Raw genomic sequence first — 17,133 nt, 5'->3', positions numbered from 1 at the left:
TATATACACACACGCATATATGTATGTATATATGGTGGTTCTGTAAGATAAGCACTGGCTGCAAACCATAAGTTTGGTGCTTGGAACCCACCAGCTGCTCTGCTGAAGAAAGATGAAACTTTCTGTTTCTGCAAAGATTTCTACCCTTGGAAACCCTAGACAAGGGGAACTGACTTGCTGGCACTTTATACACACACACACACACATATATATATATATATATATCACTGTGGGTTAATGCAAAACTGCAAAGTTGGTTTAAACCACAAGGTCGGAGGTTCAAGCTCACCAGCTGCTCCTTGGAAACCCAATACAGGGTCGCTATGAGTCGATGACAACACTTAACAATAACTATCTATAGTTATATATCTATTTATCTATATATCGATATATCTATATATCTATATAATCTGCTAAAGGCAGAATGGAGGCTGGAGTCCGGATGTGGTGTGGAAAGATAAATACTGGACTGATAACTGCAAGTTCAAACCCACCAGCTGCTTTCAAAAACCCTATACAGGGTTGCTATGAGTCAGAACTGGCTCCATGACACTTAACAACAACAACAGCATATGTGTATATATATAGAGAGAGTTGCTATGAGTCAGTATTGACTCGATGGCAAATCGGTTTTTATTCTTATAAATGGTCTTCAAATTTTATGGAATGAGGCAGAGTAAATACACAATAATGAATGAAAAGTCTACATACTATTTATTAACAGCTGGCATAATTTGCAATCACTTACTTGAGTTTCTTGTTTCAGATCCTCTGATCTCTCCCTATGGAGAGAACAAAATATTACTCGTCAGCCATGTGCAATCATCTAATTATTTAAGATAAGATATAATTGTAATACCCAGCATTTTATTGATCATTTACTAGATATAAGGCCCAAAGCCTAGATTGTTTAATTTAGAATGCATCATCTCTCATTTAATCCACAGCCACCCTTGAGGCATGTGCTCTTCTTACTCAATCTTACCGATGAGGAAATGGAGTCAGAGACTTAAGAACCTTGCTGAAGATCACAGATGAGCCTGTGGCAGACCTCAGGCTCTAATTCAAGTTGACTTGACATGAGGACCTATGCTCTAAACCACAATATTTTACACAGACAACTCTTCAATTTTCATCCCTTCATGGGATCTAATTTATCTTTTTAAAAAACATTGAGTATAACTTATAAGTATGAACAACAGCTTGATTAAATTTCCAATATGTACCTTTACCTTCAATTGATTAAAAACACAATCCTAACCCAGTTCAATATATGTTGCTGTTGTTGTTATGTGCCGTCGAGTCAGTTCCGACTCATAGAGACCCTGTGTAGGGTTTCTAAGGAGATGCTGGTGGGTTTGAACCGCTGATCTGTAGGTTAGCAGTCCAATGCTGGTCCTTCAGTGCCATACCACAGCATTTCTAATTACCCCCACCCCACCCCCTAATATCCTTTATGTTCCCTCCTGGTCTATACTTGTCCCACCAAAGGTAATTACTGTTCTGACTTCTATTCCATGGATTTTCATTGCTTTGTTCCTATCTTAGTAGGCATGCAACGTTCAAGGTTAGCACAATGAAAACCAAAGCTAAGCAACAACAACAACAGAACAAACCAGTTGCCATCAAATCAATTCCTACTCTTGACAATCCCACGTGTGCAGAGTAGAGTTTTCAAGACAGTAACTTTTTTTGGAGGTAGATTGCCCTGGCTTTCTTCCTAGGTACTTCTTTAAGTTACTAGTTGAGCATGCAACTGTCTGTGCCACTCAGGGATTCCAACACAATGAAAGATTTCTATATCCTGGGAGGCTCTACTCCCTAGGTACAGGATGTGGAGTTACCCTTCACTTGAAAGCCTAACAGTATATGCAACTTTACCAAAGTACAAAGCAATGACCACATCATTTACATAAAGATAATGCAAGTATAATATTAGAAAAAGTTGTTTTCTCAGAGAAGTAAATGAGAAGAAAAGAAAGTGTCAGCAATGTTATTGTTAAGTACCGTGGAGTTGGTTCCGACTCTTAGCGATCCTGTACAGGGTTTCCGAGGCTGTAAATCTTTATGGGAGCAAAAAACCTCATTTTTCTCATGTGGAGCGGCTGGTAGTTTGGAACTGCCGACCTTGAGGTTAGCAGCCCGACTCATAACCACTACGCTACCAGAGAAAAAGTTGTTTTCTAAGAGAAGTAAATGAGAACAAGAAGAGGAAATGTCAGCAATAGAATACATAAAATACAGAAACAAATGAGAAGAGATAAAATATAGTATTGCAAAGTGCAAATCTGTGATTTTTTTTACAACTTAAGAAGGTTTAAGATATAGAAGAAAATGATTTAATTCTAGTAATAGATATGTTTTTTCTCTTGCAGAGGCACTCTTTCTTCTTGAGAAACAGAGGCACTTATAGCCCCCATAAACACAGCCTGGGAAATAATCTAATTCATGGAGACAACTTGGGGACTGAACATGAAAAAGACAATGAATTAAACCACAACAATGGCTGTGGGGATGGAATGGATCCTGGTTGGAGCCCTGGACATGGAGAAGGCCAAGAGGAGAGCCATGAAATGGAATACATTGGAGGAAGTCAAGAAGGAAAACAGAGCTGTGGCCACAAACTAAATAATGAAGGACACAGCAAAACAGAAAATCTTGTCAGGAAGGATGATCATGGAGAAGAAGGCAGTGACCATAGAATGAATTAGGATGGAGTTCCAGAAAGTCTCCAAGGTACTGACCATAAAGATTGCCTTGACACAGATCAGAAAAAGAGTCAGAGAAAAGATCTCATGGAGTATGGCCAACAGGGCATCCAGAAAAACAGAAGAGACATACAAGCTCATCAAGTTTTGACATGATCTCAAGTAAAAGTAGTCCCTGAACCTAACCATAGTTCAGACCTTCTTACAGAGGTCACAGTGACTAGCCTCAGAACAGCTTCTCTTTGATCCCCCAAGATACAAGACATGCCCTGTCTTTTAGCCTTTGGATTTGTACTATTTTGTTTCCTCAGAATGCAATGTGACCAGTAAGAAGATGAATGACATTATTAGTTTTTCTTTTTTAAATCTCATCATGTTTGCTAGCCAGATTACATGCTTGTTTATTTATCTGCTTGGATATCTTTTCTCCCCACTTTTCTCTTTGTTATTGAGTACCAAGAATTGTATTAAATGACTTTAAATAAACTATCACTTAATGATCATAGCAATCCTTTGGGAACTTCCACTTCTGGTAACAAAGTGGACATTAACCACTAACCACTCCTTTCTCTGAAATCAACAAAAATACATTTTGTAACATCTTTGGATGATCTATAAGGAACCATAATGAGTAATATCTAAATTAACAACTGAGATGAGGCAAAGTCTCAGAAAACTTTAAGGGGTGCTCTGAATCATCCTTTGCATTGAGGGTATTTGCCACACTTGGTAAATTTGAGCTTACCTTCTCATAGTTTCTTAGTGCTGCTGTTTGTTGTTGCTGCTAATTGCCTTTGTGTTGAGTCCTACTCATTGTTGTTGTCGTTAGGTGCCATCGAGTTGGAACTAACTCCTAGTGACACAACAGAATGAAATACTTCCCGGTCCTATGCCAACCTTAATTGAGAGGACCCAAAGTCCAGGGACTGCTCAATAGTTGGATCTAATAGATAGAGCCTAAACAAAACAGACATAAAAGGGTTTCACCTTCAGTGTATAGTTAAATTATCATAAAACTGCACACCCATAGGGCATTGTGAATAAAATGGCAGTCTCTAAACTCTGCACTCTTCCCACAGGTAATATTTTAATAAATATTTAAGAGTTTTTGGTAAAGAAACAAGCAAAAAAAAAAAAATCAGAATTGATTAAAGACCCTCATCTCCATATTTAATAATGCCAGTGAATCCTAAGTAAGCACAGTAAATAAAAGGAAATTTGTATCTAGATACATCATGGTGACATTACAGATGCCAAGAAAGCATTGTGATCTTAAAAAAAAAAAAAAAAAAAGCAAAGAAAAAAATTCAAAGTAGTGAAATTACAATGGCATCTGACTCATCGATTGCAACAATAGGAGACAGAGACAGCAAATGGATAACAAAATTGTACTAAGAAAACACTTTCAAATTAGAATCGTAGATCTAGTAAGAATAGCCACCACTAGTCTGTCAATTTGTCAGATTGTGGTGGATTGCTTGTTGCTATGATACTGGAAACCATGTCACCAGTATTTTAAATACCAACAGAGTCACCCATGGTAGACAGGTTTCAGCAGAACTTCCAGACTAACACAGATTAGGAAGAAGGAGAGGTGGACTACTTCTGAATGGTTAGCCACTGGAAACCTTATAAATAGCAGCAGAACATTGTCAGATATGGTACCAGAAGATGAGCCCCCTCAGATTTGAAGACACTCAAAATATTATTGGGGAAATGTTGCTTCCTTAAAGTAGAGTTAACCATAATGATGTGAATAGAGTAAAGCTTTCAGGACCTTCATTTGCTGATGGGGCATAACCCAAAATGAGGACAGACAGCTGCAAACATCCATTAGTAATCAAAACATGGAATGTGCAAAATATAATATAGGAAATGTGGAAGTTGTCAGAAGTGAAATGGAATGCATGAAGTTCAATATTCTAGGCATTAGTGAGAGGAAAAGGACTGGTGTCAGTCCTTTAGAATCAGACGATCATATGGTTTACTATGTCAGGAACAACAAATTGCAGAGGAGTGGTGTTACATTTATTGTCAAAAAGAAGATTTGAAGATCTATCTTGAAGTCCAACACTGTCTGTGATAGGAAAATATCTATAAAAAATGGCCTATAAGCCAGGCCACTTAATACCACTGTTTTTCAAATTTATGCATCAACCACTAAAGCCAGTGGTGATGAAATTGAAGAATTCTACCAACTTCTTCAGTCAGAAATTGATCAAACATTCAATCAAGATGTATTGATAATTACTGGTGATTGGAACACAAAGACTGGAAACAGAGAAAGGATCAGTAGTGGGAAAACATGGCTTGGTGATAGAAACGATGCTGGAAATCTAATGATAGAATTTACTTGCAAATGCCTTTTCTCAACAACATAAAAGGCAACTATACACATGAGCCTCACCAGATGGAACACACAGGAATCAAAATGACTTCATCTATGGAAACAGACAGTGGAGCTGCTCAATATAAATCAGTCAAAACAAGGCAAAACCATCAATTTCTCATATGCAAGTTCAGGTTGAAGCTGAAGACAATTAAAACAAGTCAACAAGAGCAAAAATATGACCTTGACTATATCCCACCTGAATTTAGAGACCATATCAAGAACAGATTTGGTACATTACACACTAATGACCAAAGATTAGAAGAGTCATGGGATGATATCCAGAACATAAATACAGGAAGAAAGCAAAAGGTCATTAAAGAGATAGGAAAGAAACAAAAAAACCAAAATGGATGTCAGAAGAGACTCCGAAACTTGCTTTTCAGTATAGAGAAGCTAAACTAAATGGAAGAAATGAGGTAGTAAAAGAGCTGAATAAAAATTTCAAAGAGCAACTCAAGAAAAAAGCTAAATATTATGGAATGTGCAAAGACCTGGAGTTAGAAAACCAAAAGGGAAAAACACACTCAGCAATTCTCAAGTTGGAAGAATTGAAGAAAAATTTCAAACCTTGACTTGAAACATTGAAGTATTCTACTAGCAAAACAATGAATGAAGCAGTAACCATCAAAAGAAGATGGAAGGAATACAGAGTCACTGTACCAATAAGAAACAGTTTATGTTCAGCCATTTCAAGATGCAGCATATGATCAAAAACCAGTAGTACTGAGGAAGATATCCAAGTTGCACTGAAGGCATTGGTGAAAAACAAGACTCTGGGAATTGATGGAATACAAATTGAAATCTCTCAACAAACTGACGCAACACTGGAGGCACTCACTCATCTATGCCAAGAAATTTGGAAGATAGGTACCTGGCCAACTGAGTAGAAGAGATCCATATTTGTGCCCATTCTAAAGAGAGGTGGTCCATGGAATGCTGAAATAATTGAACAGTGTCAATATCACAAGCAAGTATAATTTTGCTGAAGGTAATTCAAAATTGGATGTAAGAGTACATTGACAGAGAACTGCCAGAACTTTAAGCCAGAAGAGAAAGTGGAATGAGGGATATCATTGCTCCTATCAAATGGATCTTGGTTGAAAGCAGAGAATACCAAAAAAATATTTACTTGTATTTATTGACTATGAAAAGTCTCAGTTGTGTGAATCATGAGAAACTATGGATAACATTGAGAAGGATGGGTATTCCAGAACACTTAACTGTGCTCATGAGGAACCTATACATAGACAAAGAGACAATTGTTAGACTAGAACAAGGGAATGCTGAATGGAATAAATTAGGTAAGATGTGTGTCAGGGTTGTATCCTTTCACTACAATCTTTCAATCTGAATGCTGAGCTAATTAGCCAAGAAACTGGATTATATGAAGAAGAAAGTGGCATTAGAATTGGACGAAGATTCATAAATAATCTGTGATATACAGATGATACAACCTTGCATGCTGAAAAGCCAATGGAAATTAAAATACTTATTGATGAAGATCAAAGACCACAGCCTTCAGTTTGGATTGCACCTCAGTGTAAAGAAGACAAAGATCCTCACCACTGGACCAATAAACAACATCATGATAAATGGAAAAAATGTTCTAGTTGTCAAAGACTTCATTTTGCTTGGATTCACAATCAACACTCATGGAAGCAGTAGTGAAAAAACCAAATGATGCATTGCATTAGGCAAATCTGCTGCACGAGACCTCTTTAAAGAGCAAAGATGTCAGTTTGAGGACTAAGATGCGCCAGACCAAACCAAGGTATTTTCTGTAGTCTCTGAGTTGAAAGTAATGAATACGGAAGACCGTAGAAGAATTGATGTATTTGAATTAAGGTGTTGGAGAAGAATATTGAAAGTACCATGGACTGCCAGAAGAACAAACAAATCTGTGTTGGAAGAAGTACAGCCAGAATGCTCCTTAGAAGCCAGGATGGTGAAACTTCATCTCTCCTACTTCAGATATCTTTAGGAGGGACCAGTCCGTGGAGAAGGACATCATGCTGGGAAAAGTGGAGAATCAGTGAAAAAGAGGAAGACCACCGTGAGATGGATTGATACAGTGGCAACAGCAACAGGCTCAAATGTAACAATAATTGTGAGGATGGTGCAAGACTCGGCAGTGTTTCGTTCCATTGTGCATAGGATCACTATGAATTGGAACCAACTCAATGACACCTAACAATGACGGCAATAAGAATATCTTGCAAAAATGTGAAATAGATATATTTGAAACAAACAGAATCCAAAGGGACTATGCCAGCAACTGATTTACACCAAAGCAAATTCTAACGGATATACTACGGCAGGAAAAAAGGGGTGCCAGGACGATGGTCTATGACACCATAGAAATAGCAGTCAATATGTAGGCAAATACAAACACACATTGATTGTATAGGATACAACTATAATGTCCTGTGCAATAATAAAAAAAAGAGAATCAAAATACATGATGACATAGGCTAAATATTGGGAAAGTGGTAAGAAATACTAGTGTTTCAAGATCCTTTTATTGTTTTGAAGGAAAATTAAGTATGTATATTGAAATTTTTTAGAGTACTTCTAAATGTATAAAAGAAGATGGAAGTAATACACAGAATCACTGTACCAAAAGGAAATAGTTGATGTTCAACTGTTTCAAGAGGTAGCATATGATCAAGAGACAATGATCCTGAAGGAAGAAGTCCAAGGTGCATTGAAAGAATTGGCAAAGAACAAGACACTGGGAATTGATGGAATACAAATTATAATCTTTCAACAAACACTGGAGGCACTCATCTATTCCAAGAAATTTGGCAGGCAACTGTCTGGCCAACTGATTGTAAAGATCCGTATCTGTGCCCATTCCAAAGAGAGGTGATCCAATGCAGTGCAGAAATCATTGGACAATCTCTTTGATAGCCCATGCGAGTAAAGTTTTACTAAAGGTAGTACAGAAATGGCTGCAACCATACATTGACAAAGAACTTCCAAATGTTCAATCTGAATTCAGAAGAGGACATGGAATGAGGGATATCATTGCTGATGTCAGATGGATCTTGGTTGAAATCAGAGAATATCAGAAAGATGTTTACTTGTGCTTTGTTTACTACAGAAAGGCCTTCGATTGTGTGGATCATGACAGCTATGGACAACATTGCAAAGTATAAGTATTCTGGAACACTTAATTGTGCTCATAATGAACTTGTACAGAGACCAAGAGGCAGTTGTTCAAACAGAACATGGGAACACTGAATGGTTTAAAATTAGGAAAGGTGTGCGACAGGGTTGTAGTCTTTCACCATACATATTCAACCTGTATGCTGAGCAAATAATCCGAGAAGCTGGGTTATATGAAGAAAAACGTGGCATCAGGATTGGAGGAAGATTCATTAACAACCTGCGATATGCAGATGATACAACCTTGCTTGCTGAAAGTGAAGAGGACTTAAAATACTTACTGATGAAGATCAAAGACAGAGCCTTAGGTATGGATTGCATCTCAATGTAAAGAAAACAAAAATCCTCATCACTGGACCAATAAACAACATTCTTGTTAATGGAGAGAAGATTGAAGTTGTCAAAGACTTCATTTTTCTTGAATCAACCATCAACACTCACAGAAGCAATAGCCAGGAAATCAAATGACATATTGCATTAGGCAAATCTGTTGCAGAAGACCTTTTTAAAGTGTTGAAGAGAAAAGATGTCAGCTTGAGGACTAAGGTATGCCTGACCCAGGTTATGGTATTTTCAATAACTTCGTATGCTTGTGAAAGTTGGACAGTGAATAAGGAAGATCATAGAAGAATTGATGCTTTTGAGTTATGGTGTTGGAGGAGAATATTGAAGGTACCATGGGCTGCCAAAAGAACAAACAGATCTATGTTGAGAGAAATACAGCCAGAGTGCTCCTTGGAGGCCAGGATGACCAGATTTTGTCTCTCATACTGCTGACATATTGTCAGGAAGGACCAGTCACTAGAGAGGGATATCATATTTGATAAGGTGGAAGGTGAGAGAAAAGACGAAGATCCCCAGCAAGACGGATTGGTAAAGTGGCAGCATCAGTGGGCTCACGCGTGGCAACAATAGTGAGGTTGGCCCAGGACTGGGCAGTGTTTGGTTCTGTTGTGCATATAGGATTGCTATGAATTGGTACAGACTCAATGGCACCTAACAACAACAACTAAATGTATAGAAATATACAAGTTATGCTTTTAAAGAAAGGGGAAAAACAGATGAAAATACCTCAATCCAAAAGAAGCCAATAAAGGAGAGAGAGAGAGAGAGAGAGAAAGGAAATGTAGGACAAAAGAAAGTAGAAAATAAGGTGACAGAAATAATCTGAAATATCTGTTAAAGAATTATCTAGAAATGGATTTAGTTGCTAGCATATGAAGAGTTTACTTATATACGTAATAGAACAATTATCATCAAACAAAGGCAAAAACAGCATTTATAAGTTCAGAACAAGGAGAAAACAAAATTCAGTCTTGGGACAATGTACCTGATTTTTTCTTTTCCTTGGAAAATTGCTGAGTGTCTGGAAACTACCAAAGTGACCAGATTGGGCATGTTGAGCTTGTTGGCTAGGTCAAGGAGAAATAAAGTTATGTATAGATAACTTTCAGGGTCTGGAAGACTCTGGGGTTCTGCTGTTGGGTGTATGTGACAGTCTGTCCGTGTGTTGTTATTGTTGTTAAGTGCCATTGAGTCAGTTCTGGCTCATAGCAACTGGGTTTCCAAGAAGCGGTCAGTGAATTTGAACCACCGACCTTGCAGTTCAAACTGACTTTGTGGTCCAGTGTATTATCCCACAGCACCATACCAGGACTCCTATGTAGTGCTTACCAATTCCTTTCAGTTGGCATTCCATCCTTAGTTAAGACAAGATTCCACCACGTCTGTCATTAGAATTTTGCAGTCGCTCTCTTTTAGTAAAACAACTTGAAAAGGAGCCAAGTCAACTGTCTTGTCAGAGTCCTTTAGAGACCCAGGACTAATGAGACCTATATAGACAGATGTTAGCTAGCTAGCTAGCTAGCTAGCTAGCTAGATAGATAGATAGATAGATAGATAGATAGATAGATAGACAGAGTCCTGTTGTGGCACTGATGGTTAATATACCGGACCGTAAGGTCATTTGAACAGCAGAGTCGGTTCAAGCTCACTAGCAGTACGTTAGAAACCCTATACAGGGTCGCTATGAGTCAGACCCAACTCAATGGCACTTAACAACAAATGTATATTTATATATTAGGTACTAACTCACAGCGGCTCTGTGCACAACAGAATGAAACATTACCCAGTCCTGTCGTGTGCCATCTTCAATGATAGTTAAATTTGAGCCCACTGCTGCTGTCCCTATGTCCGTAATCCATCTCATTTGGAGCCTTTCTCTTTTTTCGCTTACCCTCCACTTTTCCAAGCATAATGTCCTTCTCCAGGGACTGGTCCCTCCTGATGATCTGTTAGAAATACCAGAGACAAAGTCTCACCATCCTGGCTTCTAAGGAGTATTATGGCTGTACTTCTAATACAGATTTATTTGTTCTTCTGGCAATCCATGATACTTTTAATATTATCCTTCAACATTATAACTCAAATGCATCAATCCTTCTATGGTCTTCCTTATTCATTGTCCAACTTTCACATGCATATGATGATATTGACAATACCTTGGCTTGGGTCATGTGCACCTTAGTCTTCAAACTAACATCTTTGTTCTTGAACTTTAAAGAGGTCTTTTGCAGCAGATTTGTCTAATGCAATACTTTGTTTGATTTCTTAACTGCTGCTTCCATGAGTATTGATGGGGATCCTAGTAAAATTAAGTCTTTGGTAACTAATCTTTTCCCCGTTTATATGTATGTTGTTTATTGGTCCAGCAATGAGGATTTTTGTTTTGTTTTTTACATTGAGGTGCAACCCATACCTAAGACTGTGGTCTTTGACCTTCATCAGTAAGTATTTTAAGTCCTTTTCACTTTTAACAATCACGGTTGTATCATCTGCATATGGCAAATTGTTAATGAGTCTTCCTCCGATCCTGATGCCACGTTCTTCTTCATATATTGTTGTTGTTGTTAAGTGCTGTTGAGTTGATTCCAACCCATAGCGACCCTGTATAAGGTTTCTGAGGAACAGCTGATGAGCTTGAACACCAACCTTGCAGTTCAAATGGCTTTGCAGTCTGGTGCATTAACACACAATGCCACACCAGGACTCCCTTCATACATTACAGCTTCTCAAATTATTTGCTCAGCATACAGACAGAATAAGTATGGTGAAAGGATACACCCCTGGAGCACACTTTTCCTGATTTTAAACCATTCTGTGTCCCATCATTTTGCTTGGATGACTGCCTCTTGGTCTATGTACAGGTTCCTTTTGAGCACAATTAAGTGTTCTGGAATGCTCATTCTCTGCAATGTTGACCATAGCTTGTCATGATCCATACAATCGGAAGCCTTTGTGTAGTCAATAAAGTGCGGTTAAACATCTTTCTGGTATTTTATGATTTCAGCCAAGATCCATCTGATGTCAGCGATAATATTCCTCATGCCACAACCCTGTCTGAATCCAGCCTAAACCTCTGGCAGCTTCCTGTCAATGTGCTGTTGCAGCCATCTTTGTATTATCTTTAGCAAATTTTACTTGCGTGAGATATTAATGATATTGTCCGATCATTTCTGCATTCCATTGGGTCACCTCTCTTTGGAAGGGAAACAAATATGGATCTCTTCCATACTTGGTAGCTGTCTTCTAAATTTCTTGGCGTAGATGAGTGAGTGCCTATAGTGCTGCATCAGTTTGCTGAAAGATTTCAATTGGTATTCCATTAGTTCCCAGAGTCGTGTTCTTTGCCAATTCCTTCAATGCACCTTGGACTTCTTCCTTCAGTATCACTGGTTCTTGTTCATATGCTGCCTCTTGAAATGGTTGAACACTGGCCGTTTCTTTTTGGTGCAGTGACTCTGTATATTCCTTTCATCTTCTTTTGATGCTTTCAGCATCATTTTGTTCATAAAATCCTGTAATATTGCAAGTCATAGCTTGAATTTTTTCTTCAGTTCTTTCAGCTTAAGAAATGCTGAGCATGTCCTTCCCTTTTGCTTTTCTAATTCCAGGTCTTTACACAATTCATTATAATATTTGACTTAATCTTCTCAAGCTGCCCTTTGGAATTTTCTGTTTAGCTCTTTTACTCCTCATTTCTTCCATTTGCTTTAACATCTCTACACTGGAGAGCAAGTTTCAGAGTCTGTTCTGGCATCAGTGTTGGTCTTTTCCTTCTTGTTTTCTTAATAGCCTGTGCTTTTTTCCTGTATGATGATCTTGATGTCACATAGGAGACTGTAAAGGTGATGGCATTGTTCTTTCTTTCTTTCTTTTCTCTTATAAACAAGCATAACTTTAAGTTTTATACACCTGAAGAATTGGCAAACAATTTGTACCATTTAAAACATGGAACTTTTCCACATTTTTTTGTAGCCCCCTAATCATATCTACCACAATTTTTTAAAAAGTGTGTGGCATCTCACTTACTTGAATACTTGGTAATTCTATGAGGCCCTTGGACATACCCCAAACCCCCTTCCTATCTGACACAAACAAACACCTAACATGCCATAAAGTATAATTTTCATTTTATTTTCTTGCAGGTTAGTTTTTCTTCAGCCTTTCAGGGCTCAATTCTTTACATGGACTTTGGTGGCGGTCATGGGACAGCACCTGCAAGTCTAAATCGGGGTAGGGGTCTTCAGTCCTTCTGGGCTTCATGAGATGGTCCTAACCACCTCATTGTGACTGGCACTGTTCACACAATAACGTAGTTTCATGTACAGCTTGGGAACCACATATGCATTGAAAACACTCACTTCGGAAATATCCCTCATGACTGCGGCCTCTACCATGCTTGGAATTACGAACTTCTTAATGGTTTTGTCTTTGGTCATGCAGTGGGCACAGTTCATGCAGCGAATAGGCTGCATGTGGCTGCAGCTCTTTTAGGCACTACCATTGTTTCTCCTTTTCTTTGTCATCTTGGAAAAGAGGATCCGAGAGAGAGACCTACTGTTCTTAAAGGGATGGGACTACACAGATGTTCATGGTGTTGTGAGTCTTAATACCAGATATGCTTGAATGATCATATAATAAATGTTTTTCTTTTCTCAGTATTTAATAGAACCACATTTAAAATATTCATTCCAATCAAATATTCATTACTCTTAGTTTATAAATGAGGAAGGTGAAGCTTAGAGAAGGGTTGTATGGATCAAACAACTGTAAATGGTTGAGTCTAGATGAGAAGCCAGGATCTCTGCTTCTTAATGATTCTAGAGAGGAAAAAGATATTTCTTTCCAAGAGCGCAATTGAACTTTCAGCCACTTATCAGGATTGTTGGGAGTCCAGAACTCAACCTGCCATTGACCTCCCACCTTAGAATCCGAAATTTCCTATCACAGTCACTAGGCAGATCCACTTCTCAGCCTTTCCAGTGCAGCCAGTTCATTTGTGCCTCTCAGACTCACTTGTTCCAGATTCCTTCGTACCCTCAGCCACCTCCTACTTTCCAGCTTCCTTCTAACAGTTCTTACATATTAGAAGTGTTGGCTCACCCAAAAATAACCTAGCTGGGATGTCACCTCTTCCATGAAGCTTTTCATCACTGTTAAGAAAATGGAGACAACGCATCTTGGTTATCCAGAGTGTACCCTAGAATTCTTATCCTCATCTTCTCAGTCATAAGATACCATCATTATGAGCTTACAAAAACTCTCTGCCCACTTGTTGCCGTTCAACCTTGCCAATTTAACTGACCATGTGTCCTTTTTCTGCTGACTTCATTCAAATGTCTAGACCAGACTTGGGTCTCATGGGTGACTTTGACTATTTATCTATCTCCCTTCCTCCACCAGACCTGAAGTTTCCCAAGGTGGTGCCTCTCTGTTCCTCAACCTGTGGTGTATTCTACTAGAGATACTTCATTGAGACTGATCAGACAGAACATCGGAAGAATTTCAGGATGGAGAAGCTCTTACGGATCCCTCTGAAAACAAAAAAGAAGGGAGCTTCTATAGTTGTGAATCATAATGGGGCTTTGTACCACCTCTTCACTTGCTATGGTTCTGACAAAGTTTCAGGGGTTTGTGTCTTCATATTCAACACTCTCTTCACACTCTCAGCCCCCATGCTCTAGAGATGCCAAAGACAGCTTAATTATTCTCTGAATCTCTCTTTTCTTACTCATTCAACACTTGTTGAATGTCTACTGCATACCCAGCTATGGTTCACTTATTTGTCTTCTGCCCATAACCCAGGAACCCAATTTCATAGTAACTGCTCTGGATTGAGTTTCATATTTCTGTTTTGTCTTAGATATGAGGGATTCTGCTCCCCCAACTCAGTTTATTAAGGTTTCTTCCATGCTAAGCTAAGCACATAGTGCTTCCACACCAGGAAACTGAGTCTTGCCCTAGAACAGGTTTCTGTCCTCATATTTGCCTGAGGGTGGGTCCCCTGTAATCTGACAACCTTGATCTCTTTATTCTATTGTACTTCCTGCTCTAGCCTAGCCCAGTGCCCTTCCTAGTGTGATCATGTTGTTCACTGTTCTCACCTTCTTGACCCCCTAGTCTATTCCTTCCTAGGCTCAGTATTGTTTTGTTACCTTCTCACAGTTGGTGGAAGCAATGGATCAAAGGCTCCACCCCTTCCCAGCTTATAAGAAGCTATAAAGGCCCTGAAGCTTTATAGCTGCATAATACAGGCAGCATCATATGGAGGAAGTCTAAGGAATCAAGGCATTGAGCTCTCCTTCCCACCCCACTCTAAGCTCAAGTTTCTTCCTAAGAACCCATACGTAGGAGACCCAAGCTCTTAGAAGCCCCAAGTTTTATTTCTTCACCTTGAACTCTGTTTTCTCAAGAATTCACTGTTCTTTCCCCTCTAGGTCTTGACTACATCTGGAATCCAGGAATCTTGCTTTACTGATATAGAGAGGCGCAACTCAAGATGCAGAAAGGAAACATTCCCCTAATATATTGGTTACTATTACATCTCCTACTTTTAGAATCGGGTGAGTGATTTTATTTACAAGTGGGTGGTCTGAGAACCTTTGAGGGTTGTGGGAGTTGGAAACAACAACTAGGAGTAGCTCTGGTTCTTCTACAACAGGGAGGATCATTATTTTATTCAAATCACTTCAGTCTAACAGTGTATCTATTACACAGGAGGTAGTCAAAGCAAATGGTCAAAACTATAGACTCTGGCCCTAAGTCTGAATCATGGCTCCATCTCCTAGTTATGTGCTTTGGGTGAGTTGCTTAACCTCTTTATGCCTTAGTTTCTGAATCTGAAAAGTGGTAATATCCTATGTGATATGATTGAGGATTGAAATGTTAAGATCAAGAAGAGTTGGGTTTTTAAAAATATTACTCTTATATTTTCTAACCCAATTTATTCTCCTGTCTGTAACTGATTGTACATCAGTCAAGTCAGACTCAGACTGAGAACATGATTTTCGAGTCAAAATCGATTCCCTCCTGGTTTCTATGCCTCTGACACTCTACTGAACACTTCGTGGATCATTTTTTACTGCACAGCTGGAAAGTAATGATGTCTTAGAGAATTCATCATTTTGAACTAGTTTGCCATTCTATAATTTTGATTCATTTGTTCTGTTCTCCAAAAATGTGCATACCAAATCTGCTACTTCTTTCTCATGCTACCTCTACCTCTTGATCATCTCAGCTGCTTATTTAGTTTTATTCATGATTTTTACCTTAACCCCAATTTGTACCACATTGCAGACTTTGGAGGTCTTCCAAAATAGAGCTAAACTCTAAATCTCTGTTAGTTCAATTAAGACAGGAGTGAAATACACCCATTAAGACATTTCGAGGGGGAGGTGATAGGCAACCATGTACAAGTTAGCAGTAAAATAAGCCAAAGTGAAATGAGAAATTACAGGCTCTGGGGAAGCGGAATGTCTCAGTCTTTCACGAAGTGAGGACAGAAAACAGGCACAAACTAACTCCAGCTGAGCCTCAAAGAAAATTGAGAAGCTTTCCTATATCCGTAGGCTTTGGGTTTTAGTCCTTAACTGTGGGACGTTTTATGCATTTGAGATATGTATAACTTGTTCATCTGCAGCCTTTGGCATAGCGATCAGAAGTCTCTGGAACTATAGTACACATAGAATTACCTGGTCACTTACAGATACTTGGTCCCCATCTCAAAAACCCATTCCTTTTGCCTGGAGTGATGTAATTAAAAATCTTTATTTTCAGCAAGCTCTCACAGGTGATTCTGAAGTAGGCACTTTCTGAATAAAATTCTGAGAAACATCACCCAAGAGGAAAGGAGCAATTCCTCTTTTAGAATACATTAATCAATATAGGCTAGTTTCACCTAAGTCCTACAATTCCTTTTTATGTATGTTTTTTAGTATTGGATCTTGTATAACAGATTAAGGAATAAATTTAGCTTCCAGTGAAACCAGTACATGTAAGCCTGGTGTTGGAGTGAGTGGGAGGGTGCCTTATTATAGCGTTAAAAGTGTAAATTCAACAGCAAAGATTTCATTCCTGTTCCACTACTTACTAGCTGTATAAACTTGAGAAAGCATTTGAATATTGCCTAACCTCAATTTCATCATCTCAGTTTGTCATGAAATGATAGCAGTATCTATCTTAGAGGGCTATAGTGAGTATTCAATAGATTTATTCACCAAATGCAATTAAATAAGCATTGAACACAAAGTATATGAGTTTAATGTATAATTGTCAGTATTTATGATTATCATCAGGCATAGCTTCCAGTGGAACTACCACACCAGTCAAAACTGAATCTGTCACAACCTCTGGTGAGACTAGGACATCAGCCAACACTGTGTTGAGTGGAACTTCGAGTGGGACTAGCTTACCCGTCAACGCTGGATCTGGTACAACCTCTGGTGAGACTAGCACATCAGCCAACACTGTGTTGAGTGGAACTTCGAGTGGGACTAGCTCACCCGTCAACGCTGGATCCGGTAC

General features: G+C 38.7%; 1 protein-coding gene across 1 annotated transcript in view; it reads left to right on the top strand.

Moving 5' to 3' along the window:
- LOC102822548 (mucin-22-like) overlaps nt 1–17,133 on the top strand; it is a 39,147-nt gene that overhangs the window by 20,018 nt on the left and 1,996 nt on the right. The window lies entirely within an intron of this gene.

The sequence above is a fragment of the Chrysochloris asiatica genome, unplaced genomic scaffold (genome assembly GCF_000296735.1).
Source record: "Chrysochloris asiatica unplaced genomic scaffold, ChrAsi1.0 scaffold00333, whole genome shotgun sequence".
Taxonomy (NCBI): Eukaryota; Metazoa; Chordata; class Mammalia; order Afrosoricida; family Chrysochloridae; genus Chrysochloris; species Chrysochloris asiatica.
The sequence above is the reverse complement of the archived record's forward strand: the minus strand, read 5'-3'. Positions and strand labels throughout refer to the sequence as shown.